The 18,063-nt window shown below is 35.4% G+C and overlaps 1 long non-coding RNA gene across 3 annotated transcripts in view; it reads right to left on the bottom strand.

Moving 5' to 3' along the window:
* LOC137141902 (uncharacterized) overlaps positions 1–1,296 on the bottom strand; it is a 128,230-nt gene extending 126,934 nt beyond the window's left edge. For all 3 annotated transcript variants that reach the window (XR_010916771.1, XR_010916770.1, XR_010916772.1), the window contains exon 1: positions 24–1,296. This is a non-coding gene — a long non-coding RNA (uncharacterized lncRNA). The remainder of the gene's footprint in view (positions 1–23) is intronic.
* Positions 1,297–18,063: the final 16,767 nt, after the last annotated feature.

The raw sequence follows: 18,063 nt of genomic DNA, 5'->3' as shown, positions 1-18,063 counted from the left end.
GAAGAAGGGAAGGCGGTCCTTACCTAGCAACGGGTTCCAGCTTCTCAGTCCATATGCTTTCCCTGCCACAACTACCCCGGCTGCCAGCTCCCAGCAACAACAATAGGAGACTAAAGGGGTGGCATGAAAGGAAGGGGAGAGAGAGAGAGAGAGAAGTGGAGGGGGAAAAGAGAAGCGTGTTAAGCTTGTCTGGTAGTTAACAAGTCTTGAATGAAGAATGTTAGCAAACAGACAAACAGCATGTCTGATGCATGCTAATGGTCCTGGCTTCACCACTGACACTATGAATAATACAGTAGACCAAAAAACAAAAAAAAAAAAAAAAAAAAAAAAAGGCAGCCTGATCCTTTCAAATGCCTACAGAGAGGAGGAATAAAAAGTATGCCTAACTTTCTCCTTTTAGCCTATATCTCTAGATACAAGTCAACAGAAAGGCCAGGTAGCTGACGATACTTTCACTAAGGTTGCCTCTTAGACATTTCCAATTCCTATTTTTGTTAGCTATTAATTTTCCCCGTTTGCCGCCTATTTTATTCCTTTTGTCTTGGAGCTGGCACCTGTCCCAGAGACAGCATTTTACTGCACACCCCTTTTCCCTCCTAAACTGTGAAAGAAAGGGAGGGGAGGGACCTTGCAAAGACAAAAAAAGCCCGCAGTATATCCATTTCAGCCATGGTCAGATTACAGAAGGGTTGGAGGGCCAGCATCCATCCTTTCTCATGTGGCAGATATGTACAGCAATTTTTAAAAATACATAGAGAGAGGAGCTGGTTCCAGGAGCAGCACTGGGCATGGGCACTCAGGAAAAACCCCAAATGAAAGCCATCATTCGCACAGCACACCAAGTAGCAAATCCTGGTTCATCGCTCAATCAAGACATCAATTTCTTTAAGCAAGATGGGGAAAAAAATGGATCAGCGGGGGGACTGGTAGAATGACTTGAAGCTTTAACCTCAACCCTGCGAGATGCTGCACAGCCCAGCCCAGCCAGCAAGAAAAGGCATCCGGCTTTAAGAGCGGAGAAGGGTCGCTGAAGCAGGGAAAGCAGCTCCTGGCTGTAGCATTTGAAAAGTTCTGCTCTGGCAGAGGAGGCCCTTGCAGCAGGAAGGCAGGCGGCAGCGGCAGCCCCAGCCTGCCCACAGTCCGATCTCCCCCTGCTGAGCGACTCGCGCAATCCGGCTCCGGGAGAGGAGTGCCGGAGCGGCAAAGCGGAGCGGACTGCAGCTGATGATGAAACGGAGGCATGGCCCTGCGCGAGCGAGCTCGTTTTCATCATGCGCAGACACACGCACGCACGTACACACACACACACACACACACACACTGCAAGCGGGCACACAACAATGAATCAAGCGCCCCCTCCACACAGTAACACTTGCTTCAGCTCTCCTGCATTTGCCTCCGACTCCAGCAAAGCTGTTTCCCTGTCACACAATGCAGGCTTGTATTTCGGGGGGGGGGAGAGGCGGGGAGACACGGTGAAGGCATTTCAGTGCATGCACGACATGACAATACGTTTAAAGAGGCAGTTCAGCAAATCAGACTTTCCAGTTCACCTTCCCCAGCAGAAGGTATCTGCAGGGATGCCCAATGCAGAGTGCAGGTCAGTGCGGTGACATGAGGCGCAGCCACGAACCCACCGCAGCAGACACAGCAGTGCAGCAAGTGGGGATTGGAAAAGTAAATAGTGGATGTGACAAAACCTTCGTGGTGTTGTTTTCTCATGCCCTGACTCCAAACCAGCTGCACAGCCGAGCTGAGGCTGCTTGGCCCTTATAACTATCTTGGCACAGAGTCAAAAGCTGATAAGCATTTGGGCGAGACAGCTCAACTGCTGTGCTGGAAGAAAAACAGCTGCCATGATTGCTGTTTGATTGAGAGCGCTTACACACACACACACACACACACACACACACACAAAACCACATCGGACGGCAAAGACGAGCTACCAATGCCTGAGGATCCAGCTTTAGAGGATCAACACACATTTCCTTTAAAACGTTATAAGTATTATGAGGTTTTTCCTTTTTTTTTTTTTAAGTAAACGTGCTACATAGATTTGCTTTTCTTCTTCCCATCCCCCTCCATAACCTCAAGCAAACTCGAGGAATCATGCCAAAAGTCCCGTTGCTAGTTACCAAGTGCATTTTTTTAAACGTCCCTTTGATACTTCTTTCCCTCATGCTTGCTGTGGACTATGCAAGTGAGATAATCTTTCCATTACTTAGAGAAAGCAATTAAAAAACTTTCAGCTGAACTTTCCTTTTTATTGGGGGGAGAGGGGGAGAGACAAAAGAAGGGGTTAGGGAGTGGGAAGGGGGAGACTATTTTTTCTTCTTCCCAGAGCCCAACATTTGGCTTTTTCCATTTGTGGCAGATCACTGTAACTCTATTGTAAAACAACTTCCTGCCCCTTTTGGCTCAAGTTCCAGAAGCTGCTAGGCTAAGTTCAGAGCACAAACTTTTTTCCCTCTTGCCGAAGAAGCAAGACAAAAAAATCCTTGCTAATTATTTTTCACTCTTTTTTGCTAATGGATTCGTAAGATTGCAGCTCCCTTAAGAATGTTACAAAAGAGACATCCGTAACCAGCTGGATAATTCATAAATTTAAAAGGTGGGGTTATATATATTTTTAACAATTTTATTTTAAATTGTAAGTTAACAACATCAGAATATACTAAGCTGCTTCATCTGCTATATTTAATGTGTATATGTATCTTAACACAGATCCCTGGCTTAGTATATGCACCCCCCCCCTCTACTTTTCATCTGCTTTTATACTCTAAACTAATCTGTATCTGTCACGTCTCTCTCCCCACCCCTCAATTTATCCTAATTAAAATACCCATCCAAAGCCTCTCTCTTCCTGCTAAAAACTAGAGATGTTTGCAGTCTCTCTGGTGTAACCAAAAGGTAAAAACTAAGGCCTCCACAACTTGTTCTCTCATGATCTCTCTCTCTGTTTCTCTCATAGCAACAGCATTTCTTGGTACGCCTGCTTTGGCATACATCAGCATTTCTACCCATCCAAGTGTCCTTTTGCGTCACATCTCGCCATATCAGTCAACCAATGAAATCTCCCTGTTGTAGTTTTTTATATATATATATTATATATATATACATACTTTTTCTGTTATTGGTATATTCAAAAATTGTTTTACATGCTTTCCTTACAAAAATGCTGTCAAATGTTCAATATGCCCTACCATGAAAAAAAGGGGATCTGACACTATTCAATCTGAGGGTCTCCTCTGGAAAGTATTTTACCATTACAAAAAAGTGATTAGGTGATTAGTTAAGGAAAGTCATAGTTGTCTCTCTGATTTAATATTTATTCTGCTTATGCCATCATCTTTCATTACTGTACCCTTAACCAGCTATATGGTTTCGTGTAATTTGAAGTCTATACAATATGTTTCAATGGCCTGATGAAATACTCCTGATAAAAATATTTAATGAAGTTTTGTTCCTTAAAATATGGATTAGGAAATAGTGGCAGGAAAAGAAATATGATGGGGGAAAAAAAGAAAGAAAGAAAGAAAGCAGAGATGCAACATTTTATTTCATTGCAACATTCAAATTCCCTCCCAAGAGCTTCTCTCCAGCCTTCTTTGAAAAACTCACGGTCCTGCAAAATGGAGTAAAGGTATTTCAAGCCATAGCTTTTCCAAACAGCAACCCCATTTTCATTTTTCATAAACTCAAGAATTCAAACATTCAGTATTTCAATGGTCTGACCTACTGTCACTTACAAAGATAGTTCAAGATATTTTACACTTAACACTGTTTAAAAGCAGCTTAGCTTCTGATACTACCATTCAAACTCCTAGTACGTACTCTGCCTGGCTGCTGGCTAGCAAAAGCCATCCTGCTCAGAACCCATATTTCACTAATTAAAGCCACAGCTTATACTGTATTTGACAGTGCATACTTTCCTGCTACATATAACACAGTATACTGAAAATCATCTTCTTTTTTTCAAACATAACTTTCATCGCATTTCACATATTTAAGAAATGCATCAGCCAACTCCAGAAAGTATAGTGCAGTACGTCTTTTTCTACAAAATGAGCTGTGCTGCATCCTCAATGATTTCTGAAATATTTAAAGACTCGATTATATCCAACTTTTTCATACAACCTCAAAATCTTGAGAAAGATCTCAACCACTAACATTTTAAACAGCATAAATATTTCTTTCATTAAGCCAAATATATGCTTTATGGTCTACCCTCACCAATTTTTTTTAACAGTGTGAAACCACAAAATGTTTTTAATATTTGTTTTTCGGCCATCACAATACAAAAATATTTGTGTGACTATCACAACACAGGATGACGAAACATCCAAATACTCTCTTCTATCCCTCTTTTTGCTGAAGATCATGATAAAGAATCATGAGCCAAGCCTGTAGTGTGTGTATATATATATATATGATATGTCTATTGCATACAGAGTACATACATGCAGACATATGTGCCATCAATTCAGACAACTTCCTGACAGTTAAAAACTGAAAGAAAAATAAACTTAGGACACTAGGCCTATTTGGACATTAGAACTATTTTTGTCCAATTTCTTACTGCTAATGTTAAACAGTGGAAGATATCATGACATTTATTGTGGCACGCATTTGTCAGCACATACAGGCAAAAATTATAAACCGTACTCAAAAGAAAGCAAATTATATTCCACTGTGTATCCAACAACTTTTGTATTGTTGGACACAAACACAATATGATTTCAGATTTTTTTTAATGGTTGGACTAAATTATCTTAAGATATTTGCATTCACTTACGTTCATTTGAGCCGATTTTCTAAATGCATCTTTGTTTTTGTTTCTCAACATCTTCTTATTAATTCCTTATTAGTGGCTATCCATTCAATGTCACGATAAAGATCACCCTCTTCTCTATCTTCCAATTTTTGGTGAAGTATGAAACTGAAGACAATTAAACACATCTTTTTTCTATATCTGAACTGGGAGAACTTTTGGGGGACGGAGGAGAGGGAGACTAAAATGAATCTACATTATGCAATTATGGCTGCAAATTCATTCAGTAAGAAATACAAATGAATAGCTTAACATTCTTTTGAATGATCTCGGCACTTACATCTGTTACCATAACTCTAAAATAAGAGTGAAAGTAACCAAATTTTAGATCACTGAGCAGAAAAATAAAGCTTTAGAAGAGATAAGAACAAACACAATTTATTTCTGTACACTGTTCTTAATGGAGCAAGGATTCCAAAAAGGGAAAACATTATTTTAAGATCCATTATCTATTAATTAGTTTAAAAAAATGTAAATAGTAACATGAAAGTCATATTTTGATATGAAAGACTGTTCACATTATTATGTATTTTTATAACCTTTTCTTCCCATTTATCACAAGACCACTCTACAGGAAAATCAAACCTCCTCTTTTTTCCCCGTCTGTTTATATATGCTTATATTTTTCATTCACAGGATCTCTGCTTACCTAAAACAAAGATTTGACCTTGGTTCAGTGTACTACAGGTACCAAAACTAAATTCAGATTTAAAGAAACAGTACAATTTTTTCTTTTCTTGAACACAAAAATTGACTTTTAGTATTTGGTAGCGTCTAATTACCTCTGATATATATTAAATTAAAATGAGTATGCATATAAATTGAAGAAAACTGACGTAATCAAGCAACTTATTTTTCTACAGAAGTCTCTGTGGAAAGGTTTAATTGCATATCTTACAAACACATTATAATAATGTCCAAAAATATTCATTTTTGTCAAAACTGACAACGCTGAAAATGCTTTCTATGTAACAGAAAGTTTTTCTTTTTAAAGATTCTTCCCAAAAGTTAAAAATGAATAAAAAAAAAAGAAAAGCAGTCTTGCCAATTGTCCTTTTGGGACCTAAGGTGACATACAAAATCAAAATTACTGTATGTTTTACAATCTGCACAGTGTTTACATATTGCACTGTCCTGTTTTAATAAGATTCTGACCTAGTGTTGTATAATTCCCTTTAATGTCAATGGAAGAGTGGCACATTAGTCCTGGGGAGAAAAGACCCCTAAATATCTATACACTAAATAAAGACAATTTTTAAGTAAGTGTTTCTGAATGTGTAAAGGTGGCTTGAATAAAAAGATCTTTTCCTTCAAAACATAATAAAGTATTTTGCAAAAACATTTCATTCATTACACTGTATTTTAACAGGAATGTTTTATAGAAAACTTGGCATTAAAATGGTATCAACAGAAATGAAACTGGCAAGAGGACAATTTTTTTTCCAGAAAGAAAGCATTAAACAGTGCATTAGCAATTTTAAAAAGTGTGCTAACCAACACATTTTTGGTTCTGTTGTAACTATTTTTAAATGTACACAGCCGTGTGCTTAAAACTGATAGTATCAGCCTTTTGTCCTGTGTACCGTATTGATGAATTCTCACACCACAAGCATAGAATCAAAACACAAGATTAAATGTTGCCTATTGGCTTCTATTTAGTTGCCATAAATATGCTGCAAAGTTTTCATTTGCTAATTTCATTGCACTGTATATTTGTGATGGAGGGCTAATCTTTATACTGAGAAACTATATAAAGTAGTGTATTTTTTATTTTCAGAGGACGAGGGAACACCTCAAACTTACAGCATATGACACGTTTTATTTTTCTAAAATTTAAATCATTAACTGCACAGTACATATTTGAAACTTATTATGGCTTTTCATAATTACATTAGAATAAATTCATGGTCTGATGGGCTATAATTTATTTTTAATGCAGAAATTAGTGTATATATTTTTACAGTATGGATTATCATCATTGGCTTTTTGATAGTCTAAGTCATCCCCTTAAATATCTTTTAATAGAAAGCATCTTATTATAAAATGTATGTTAATTTCTATCTAATATATATAAAACATACATGTCTGCTCTTAAGTTTGCTAAAAGTCCAATTCCACCACCCTCACACTGGTTTGAGTAGTGCAAGGTGTCCCTTTGAAACAATGAACATTTAAAAAATATTAAAAGTCAATCTACACAAGAAAATCTGTTTACTTATTTTTGAGATTTTAGTTGCAATTGGTTTAGCTAAACAATAAAAATTATCATTGATATTTGGATTAACAGTAAATTAGCAACTTCTATCACCAGTAAAGGCATCTCTGTATTATTATACAGAACAATAGAGATCTATTACAAGTTCCAGGATACTATACTTCATGCATAAAATATGACATTACTAGTTGTTAAAATGTATTTTGCAGGTGACTCTTGTAGTAGTCACTTTTTCTCCTTTCAAAGCATGTGACTGTTGAAGGGGCATTGCTTGTTTTATATAGGTTTTTTGTCATGATTTTTAAATATAAGAAATAGAGCAGACAGTTTGCGTTTTTCTAAAACAATATCAAAGGGCCAAATTCTGCACCCTCATTCTGGTTCAGTAGCACCTTACTGAGAGTAGCCCCCCTGCAATCAACACAAATGTAAAGGAGATTAAATAAATGCTGCAAAGACCACCTGTAAAAAAAATCTTGACAACTACTGAATGTCATATTTTATGCACCAAGTTTAATATCCTACAAATGTGAAGAGATCACTATTATACTGTACAATAATACTTTTACACCTACACTGCTGAATGATATTACCTAGGTTTTGTGCTATGTATCTTTGGTTCTATTCTAACGTCTATGGCAATATTTCTACTGAAATGTTCATTGGTGAGCATAGGGCCACAGTAAGTGATTGATTTTTAAGCAGAACTCTCCTCTGATTTAAACAGGGAGTTCTGCTTAAAATGTTATGGCGTTTTAGCTAGCCTACAGAAACAAATTCTGAAGAAAAAAAGGTCATTTAAAGAATGCATAACAAGCTGCAACAGGTTAGCAAATATATATGCTTTAATTTTTAATAAAGAAGTCAACAAAAACAGGATTAAAATAGTTTTATACTACAAACTACTGTACATTTTCAAATAAGGTAGCAAATTCTCTAAGAATAAAGTGGCAACATGCTAGAGTTCACATCTTTAAATTATAAGGAGAGTAGTAAAATTTTCAACAAAGGTAATTGTAATGATAAATGAGAAGATAAGATACAGTATCAATTACTATAAATGGCTTTTAACATGAAAACTTCAGTAACATGAGATTTGCTTTTCAGCATATAGTACTGGGAAACAAAAAAGGATGTGCATTACAATAAAACATACATTAAACAATAACAACTTCATTTATTTACAGATATGTATATTTATGCAAGATTCTATAAACATGATTTAACATGTTATCCAGTTGCAAATTGATTATTTCTATTTTTATATAGTATATGTCCAACTTTAGTTTCCCAAGCTCAGTTAAACATATATTTCTCTTTAGCCAATTTATACTATAGTAAATGATACACAAGATGCATTTTAACTTTATCTAGCTAGCTTTGGTGTATAAAATGTTGCAACTTGAATTTGAAATTGTGAAGAAAAAGATATTTAGTAGTGGTGGAATCAAATACTTGTTCTCAAAAGAGAATCTCCTAAGAAGTACTATGTTGACACAATATTGTCAAAACAGTAAAGCCTCATCCCAAGAGAAAAGATAATCCCATTAAACATTTTACCTGCTTAAATAATGCTTTAAAATAACCATGAACCTTTTCAAATTTTAAAAGGCTGTGTTTAGTTTCCAAGACAGACAGCAATTATGAAAGATAGATGTTGATCAAAGATCACCATATTAATTAAAACATTTTTATAATTTGTCTTCTATTACGTTATCACAGTGGGAATTTATTTTTCTCCTTAGTCATGTTATACATATCAACGTTATTGCACATTAGCCATTTCAGCCATCATCATAACCCTTACACTTAGTAAGGGATATATCAATTAAAGTTTATCGACTTCATACTGTATGAGATAAGGCTCAATAAGTAAGATACTGTACACATACACGATCAGATTTTTTTTAAAGGTGTATCCACACAGAAAAATGTATACCATCTCTAATAAATGTACACACACATTTCATATACAGCAGATATGGTAGAAAATATATAAAGAGCAGTAAGAACTGGTAACAAATTATCCCCCCCAAAAAAAAAAACCCAGAAAAGAAAAGAAATGTGAATAATTGATCAAATTCTGATCTCAGTTACACTGGCATAAATTTGGAGGAGCTCAGTTGATACTAACTCTACTGATGGATTTACATCAGTGTGACGGAGAGCAGAGTTAGCCAAAAGGCCTAACTCAACTTATTATACTTTGGAACTGCAACATGTATGGTCCTATAAGAAGAAGTGTCAATTACACAGATCAATGTTGTATATGAATTTGTTTTGTTTTTTAATGTGCTACAACAACAATAGCAGAAGACAGAATTTTCACTCTTCTGTGATATTGCAGCAAACCTTAACTGCATTGCAAAGAATTTTGTGTCCTATTTATTCTTATTTTAGTTTTAATGAAAATTAATCAGGATCTATGTAATTTTAAATGTATTTGATATTTTAATAAAGGTTACTCCAGCATAAAATCAAAACAAAGCTAACAGAATATCTATTATAAGGAAAATCTGCCACAAACTTTTGCTACACTGCATAAATTGATAAAATGTATTATGAAGTAGAATCAACAATAAAAAAAGTCATGAATACCTGTGATTTATTCAGTCAACAGTTATTTCAGTTGTTTCAAAATAATTCCTTTTCAGCATACTGAAAGCCCTCAATGGATATTAGTGACCAATGCAATGCAAACTTTCAGGTTTAAAAATTAACCATTTTTTGCTACACATAATCCGTCTCTTAAATTGCAATAAGATAGATTTTAAATGAAGAAAAGGTAAATTCAGAACTGCACTTTTTAACATATTTATTTTACCTATAGCAATGGTATCCAATTATTTTATTAGTCCGCCAAACAAGTTTCAAGACAACTAACTATACTGTCAGTTAGCTAGTGAAAATGAGCAACGTAAAAAAGTAATCTTGCATAATTACAAAAACACCTTTTGTCTCTTGGCAACAAGGCAGTGAGTACTTCTCATAGAAAAGTAGAATTCTCTCTGACTCATTTATAAACATCTCTGCTTTTTGGAGAGCTTTTTATGCTAATACTAGTATCAAAATTGTCCTTTAACACCACTATCAATTCTGTCAGAGGAACCTCAAGAAATTTACCATAAACTGCTTTAACAAAGCACCACACTGATACTTTTTTCTATAATGCGTGTGTGTGTGTTTACACACATGCACACACACACTATATATCCTATATATGTGTACTCATATATATATATTTACACACATGCAGCAATTAACCGATTAAATATGCACATTAACACACTATTTTTTATATATATATATATGTCTACACATTTTTTAGCCATTTCCTAGTGTAAGGCCTGCAGTATCATGTCCAGTGTATATAACCCTGCTTAATATAAATTACAGTATTTTACTAATATGCCAAAAATTACTAACAATTTACAATTTTGTTGTCAAAATACAAATACAAATGTGCCCTTTTTTTAGTCCTAATTATACCTCACTTTTTTTTTCTTACTACACTAAAAACTTAATTTAAAAAACCTGAATATTACCATGTAGCTTTCAGGAATGTTTTCAACCTATAATAAGCATAGGTAATTTCAAATAAAGAGTGTAATTTTTTTTTATATAAACATGGCACCTAAATTAATACATGCACTATTCTCAAAAGCTAACAACAAATGTCATCACAAAATAACAGATTATACACATCAGTAATCTTTTAACCCCTGAACACTAGTTTAACCCATTCATTATTAGATCCTTAGTATATGTACACTTAGCTATTAAATTAATGGCACTTCAGATCTCATAGAATCTGCATCACTAAGACAATTAAGGCAGTTGTAATAAAATCAGACATTTTTGTCTAAAGGAATACTGCACAGTGCACTCCTACACATTCAGAACAAAATTTTATTCTCAGTTCCACACAACAAAGCTCAACGACAATGTTCTGTTCTCCTTTTGAGCACAGAACTTCCACTGGCAACACTGGGCGTTTTCTGCATGTGTAAAGAGACCAGAATATCATCTTTGAGATTAATTGCGTGGATCCTCAAAACATACATTTTATTCGTATTGTACTTTTACAGACACTGACACACACAAAGGTGTGTGTGTGTGTATTATTTATACACAGAAAGATTTTTATAGGAAAATTAACCTAACCCACGTCAGTTTGACCCTCTCGGTACTCATTCTGAGTGCAGTCAATTAGTGGGCAAGAATTTAGGTCAGTGTCTCAAAAAAGATTATTCTGTGTTTAAATCACTATGCTGGGCCTTTGAATATATAGGCCCTGGTGGTAACATTGTTTTTTGGCTTATCCTGGCAGAGAATGCCATTTGAGTAGCATACACCATTTTTCTCAACAAAATAGACCTGTTTAGGGTGAATCTCTGCTGTGGAAAATACAAGAATGTGATTCTTCTACTGCAGAAGAAACAGAATTGACAGCACTTGTACAGAATACTATTTTATTTTCAGAGATGCAATGGCACAAACATAGCATATGGAGCTATATGTACACATGTAGCATTTTAATTCAAATAATTCAAACGAAAAAAGTCAAAGGATCAAATTCCACCCTGGCGTAAGTGGACACATTTCCATTAATTTAAACTGATTTGTGCCCAGTTATAAGAGACCTAAATGTATCCCAGGCAGTTTAGTGTTAAGGAAATTCCTCACCTCCCTAACAGAAAAATGAAAAATAGACTCAGCAGTTTTCATATTAAATCCAAAACCTTGCCAAACCCCATGCTAATAGTAATTTTTTCCCTCCTTTTTCTCCACGTCAACTACAGTAAAAGTAACCACTCCAGGGACCAACAAAGGTCAGTTGCATAATAGAACTGGCCGTCAAAATAAAGGTGGAACAAGAGTGAACTCAATACATTTGGGGATTGTTCGGGGAGGGTGTCTCAACTGATGAGGTTGCTTAACAAGACTGGCTCTTGCATAGGTTTCACTGTATAGATCATGGTTTGGAAATAATTCTGACACAATAATGTTACTAAAGTGCTATGAATATTTATTTCTGTAATTTGTATAACACTATCTATCTCTGTAGTGGCAATTAAATGTCAGACTATTTTGAAGGAAAACCAACCTTACTACCGAGACCTGCAATATATATGGGATAATTAAATCATTAACAGTGATGCTAATGCTACAGAATCAACTTAACACTTGTGTTGACGTGTTTGTCATTTTGTCTCTTCATTTCATGCAATGCCAGAGATAATGTTCTTTTTAAAGGAGTGAAAACAACCTTTAAATCAACTACCAAGCGAGCATGTTAAAAGTACAGAAGGCATCTCAGTAAGAAAACCTCCAAAATGCCCCACTCCGTTTTATGATTTAATAAGTGGCAACTTTCAGTATATACTAAAAAAACCTTAATACAAAATTATACTGCATAGATTATTTACTGGGGAAATTGAAGTTAATTGCATAACAGATCTTACTAAAAGAAAAACTTGTTTTCTAACAGAAAGTCAGTCCCTAATCTTAAAGTGACATTGTCTGATCAACTGAGGATCCCAATTTAGTTTTTAAAGAGAAAGGCGCATTTACAAAACCTAAGATTGACAGAAATATTTCCTTCATTTTTCTAAAAATTCCAATTCTAGAAGTTGTTTTGTTCAGATTTAAACATTCCCCTATAGTGTCTGCAACCCAAACACTGCATCACTATACTAGTGCATTAGAACCAAAAAGAGAAAAATCACTAAATGGACACATCTATTTTCACTCTCCAAGCTAATATACAGCACAAAGAGAAACAATATTATCGCCTATATGCAAATGGTGAAAGGTAATTTCAATATTCAATATTTTAAATGTAACTTGTTAAAGGGAAGGAATATATGTATGATTTCTGACCTGACCATGTTCTCTCTGTTAGGCAAAATTTAAAATGGCTGTACTCCACATTTGTAAAAAATTCTAATTTATATGAAAACCTGAGGTTGTGAAACTGAAAGATTTTTAAAATCTAGTTTACATTTCATGATTTAAAAATATTTTATTTTTTTCACTTGGATAAAGAAAATATATTGTCCAGTTTCAGTGTTGCATATAGTCAGTTTTACTTTCTGGTTTTCATGTACCAGTACCATTCTGTGCTTGCTTGGTTCTATAGCTGACCTGTTTTCATTAACATTAAACAAAAAAAACCAAACCGTCTATTTACAGTAGGCTTTGTTTAAATCACCTTATTTTCTTTTGTTTTATTATTCAATCCAAATTTTGGACGTTAAAGTAGTTGATAGTCTCTATTTAAATACATACAATTCCTAAAATATGTTCTTTACTTTGAAAGACAAGAAACTTAATTTTTTATTTGAGATTGATAGAATCCAAGAAAAGAAAATTTAAAAATGAGAGAACAAAGGAACAGCCAATAATAAATGATAAATTATTTGCAGTCTTGTAGAAGAGTTATATTTTCAAGGCTGAATTTTCCTTTGTTCAAAGAGGGCAAATACTTACTATAGCCCAGTCACATGGAGCATGTTGGTGAGGTCTGCAGCTCCTGAAGGAAACCAGCCCTTGTAACTGGTAAGAGTCCTGCACAATTGGAAAATTTATGTTGAAAATCCATTAGCATGCTCCAACATCTCTGTCAACCCCTGCCATAAGGCCCTCACTTATTCAGTGGCTTTTTGGAAGTCCCAGCATAACTGTGCTCTACAGTACATCAGAGGTCTAGATCTTCTGCACAGGTTCTCCATATCCTCCTCCCTACTCCTGCAGCAGTACAGCACCTGATCCACTGTGGTCCAGGTCCTAATCTCCCCCCCCCACACACACACGGTGGCATGAACAGATGCAAGCAAGATTTGCCTACAGCATGCCAATAGCACAGGCATACAAGCACCCGGTATAAGGTGTAGTGCTTATTACTGGAGCGGTCCAATTGAAGTCAGTAGAAATACAAGTAGCACACACTACAGCAGCTAGTGTTGGCAGACTCAGACCTTTAGCCAACAGTAACATAATGGACACAATTCTCCACTCCATTACACCAGTTATACCAGCATACTCCATTGTCTTCAAGGGAGTTACACTGGTGTAAAAAGTGGCATAATGGGATGAAGAATCAAATTAGTAACACTAGATCTATCAAAGTTGGAGGGTAAATAATTATTTGAATAAATATTTTAACCCTGAGCTACTCTTCCACACAGGATCAGAGGTCATTAAACGTTATTATTGCGATGTTACTTATTTTTATTAATGAAACATAATACGTTTTTGTTGGATTCCTTTGTGCTCAGTTTTAATCCTGCTGTGTGTTAGGCAACTTGGTTAAGTCATCAGAGATTAATGGCTTTTTTTGGAAAGAAAGAAAAATTTGCAAGATCATATTTTTATTCAAGATATATGTGTTCACTGTTTGAGTAGTTACTTGATCATTTATTGTTTTATTTCATAGATCTCATTGATGAATGGAGACTATCATACAGAAAAAACAGATGGATGCTGATAACATAATATACATCTTTCAAATGTATGAAATAATGTTTCTGAAGGAAGTGTTAGTTCTATAAATAAGTAGCTGAGATAAATTTCACAATGATCACCGATCACATTAAGCAACTAAAAATGAGGCATCAGGTTCTGTTTTCAGTCAAGCTGGGAGTAAATCAAGAGTAACCTTCTGAAGTCAACGGAGTCCTGTTGGTGTAAAGCCAATGCAAGTGAGAGAAGAATCTAGTCCACTTACACACCTTTACATTTTATATCACGATCAATTTATTTCACATCATCCTTCACTATTTAGGGAGTTCAATGGGTGTTTTGACAAAGTAAGGACACTATGTTTGCATGGTATATCCCGAACATGTTAAGGATGTCATGGGTATAGGTGATAAAATCTTCTGATGGAGTGTGCTGTCACATTTCTTTGCAAGTTGAAAAACAGTGCATATTTTGAGATAATGTCTTTGCCCCAAAATGCCCAGCTTTAGTATCTCAGCTACTACCATGTGTTAGGTTTAACTTTTTAGACAAATTCAATAATTTTCACTAATTAATAATGTTCTGATTAGAAAATTAAGACTAACAGATTAGGAAAATAATGATAAAATAATTGCAAATTCTTTTCTGTCAGTTAAACATGTGAACTACTGTAAGATTTTCAAATCAGAGAAATCAAGCACTTGCAGATATTACACTGGGATTAATTTAACAATGTATTTTTGCCAGGACAAAGCTAACAACAATGAAACACAAGTAATCATGCAAACTCTGGTAAAGTAAAGAATTAATACATTTTTTTTAAATTTTATTTTATTGTTTTGTATAAGCATAAATATTCAAGAGTTTTACATGAAGTAAATGTGATACTCTGCCATTCCATGCCAGCACGTGCCTAAATTAGTTCTCCATTTTGTGGTGGCCCTTTGAGAGCAATTCCTATTGAGAAGTGAACAAAGGCCATGACCCCTGGGTCAGAGTGTAATGCAGGAAGCATGACCTCCTCTTTGTTCAGAACAGCACTATTTACTTTGCCTAAGTAAAGATCACCAATACATTAACTGAAGAGGATTAAAAAGGTCATATCCCTAGGGATGTAGCTCAGGCAAGTGGCAACTCTCTTTAATCACCAAATCATTTAACATTTTTTTTTTCAATACAAGAATACCTTATTCACTTAAGATTCAATGAGATATAATTTTTTAAACAAATAATTAAAAAAAAAATCTAAAAAAGAATCTCCTTTTAAATATGCACTGTTAGGAGATCCAATTTTTTATTTTAAAAGATGCCAAAAGTATTTTAAATAAAAATATAATTTTCCTCCATTATTTTTTGATAGGTTCTGAGTTGATTTGTAAAATTGTGAACATATATTAGAAAATAATTGAAGTAATTGAAAACTTTTTGGCTTGGTATCATATAAATGTATACATCTTATGTCTGTTTAAAGTGCCCATCACTTTGGTACCTAGACATTTAATATAAAATGTTCCATTTTTAAAGGACAAATACAACTATATACATCTGGCTAGTATGGCTTAAGCAGACTACATTAATTACTGTAATTTTTAGTATTAAACTTCACAAAAAGTGAATGTTGATTTATAACATTACTTGTAAATGCCATTATTGATGATGTCTTATTACACCATGGTGTCAGTGACTGACTGTATTGTATTTATTGTTTATGGGCGGTGGTGTGGACTAGTGGAAAAAGCACTGGATCAAGAGCTAGGGTGGCCTAGGTTCCATGCCTGGTTCTACCACTGACTTACAAGGTAGCCTTCGGCAAGTCAATTCCTTCCTTTGTGCTCAGTTTCTCAATCTGCAAAATGAGGATAACAATACCTCCTTTATAGAGCTTTTGTTCTGACATCTATAGGTGAAAAACGCTAAGTATTATTATTATTACTTACTACTCCATATTTAAATTTCAGTGGGCCTATTTCTGCCCTCAAGTTATATAGGACCTTGCTTTGCAAGTAGTTTCACTGAAATCAATGGATTACTTGTGCAGTAAGATACTATGCAGGGTAAATAAAGCCAGCAGACTCGGGCCCTATACTGGCACTGAATTTTTACAATTAAATATATTGTGAATGTCTTAACATTGTTCATTAAGAAACCTGGGGCCATCCTGTCTTGCACTAAAATGCATTTTATAGTGATATTGTTCATCATGATCCAGATGCTCCCATCAATTAATTACACAGCACAGAGAGGAGCCAACGTATGAAGGAAAAAGTGAGAACACTTTATGGAGGGGAGCAGTGCCTACACAATATACTCCTACCTCTCCACGACTGCGCAGAAGCACTTCTAAGTAATCTGTATTACTGAGTAATACAGGTTTCAAAGCCAGGCAGTGGACCTGTACTAATAAAGAGCCTAGAACAGTGAGTAAAACAACAGCAAAAACCCCAGAGTTAATTTTGGCTACTGTTAGCATTAGTTATGCAAGGTGCCCATGAAGGGGGTTTGGAGCGTCCAGCTCCAGAGAGAGTGAGCTACTGGCAGGACCAATACAGGAGCTAGTCACACTGCTAGATGTGAAAAAAGCCCAAAATTCACAGTACCTGCTCCATACATCTGTTTGGTACCAACTCAAAGTTGGGGCCAGAGTTTCTGGTGTAACCCGAACCTGCACATTACAAGGCCTGCCCCTGCTTTTTCCATAAGACTACTCTCCCCATGCAATAGCGGGAGGATGTTAGGAAGAGGCCTTGCACTTTACCTCCAGATGCTTCACAAATAAGTTTTTCCCTTTCACAAAGTTTTCCACAGGAGGTTCCCATGCATTTCATGATACTCCAAAATAATATTAAAATACATAAATAAAAATAGAGGACCTATTTAAAATGAAATCACATTTACGTTTCTCATATATATCGTTCTAGATAATGACAGCTGTTCCCTCTTTCATCTACAGCCCCTGCCTTAAGGCCCTCCATCTCCACCTGTAGTCTCTTCTCTCTCTTCCTGTTAGAGCAATAAGATGCATTGCCATCAGGAAAATTTAATGAGAAGAGCACCCTCAGTTCACTTGGCTATTGGGAACTAAGAGGCACAGACTTCAGCCTCCAGATGGCTCTAAGCAGGCTCCAGAGTGGTAGTGTAGAAGGAGAAACCTCCAAGCCATGTGTTTTTACTTCCCACTCTGGGTGGATGAAAGACTAGCACCTTCCCCCGGCACAACTGAATCTCGAGGCCCACAGCTCCCAGTGATTCAGTTTTTCAAATCCGATATAAAAATAATGAGCTTTTTATTATGGAGGGAGGCAGGAAGAAAGGAGTGGAGGTGGAAACCCTTTATAGGCTACAGGCTTGTAGGAAGAGGTTCTGATGTTGCTAGCTAGAGCAGAACAGTCAGCTAGGGAAAAAGCAGAAAGGTACATATGCATCAAATAGTTTACAATAACTGACGCAGAATCACAGTGCCATACTGAGCTATTGATTATTAATCAGAACTCCCTCAATTAAAAGAAGAATTCTGCTTATAAGTAAATCCAAAGTACTCAGACCTTAAAAG

Source organism: Emydura macquarii, unplaced genomic scaffold (assembly GCF_026122565.2).
Source record: "Emydura macquarii macquarii isolate MOO-44397 ecotype Brisbane River unplaced genomic scaffold, CSIRO-AGI_Emac_v2 contig_3122, whole genome shotgun sequence".
Taxonomy (NCBI): domain Eukaryota; kingdom Metazoa; phylum Chordata; order Testudines; family Chelidae; genus Emydura; species Emydura macquarii.
The sequence above is the reverse complement of the archived record's forward strand: the minus strand, read 5'-3'. Positions and strand labels throughout refer to the sequence as shown.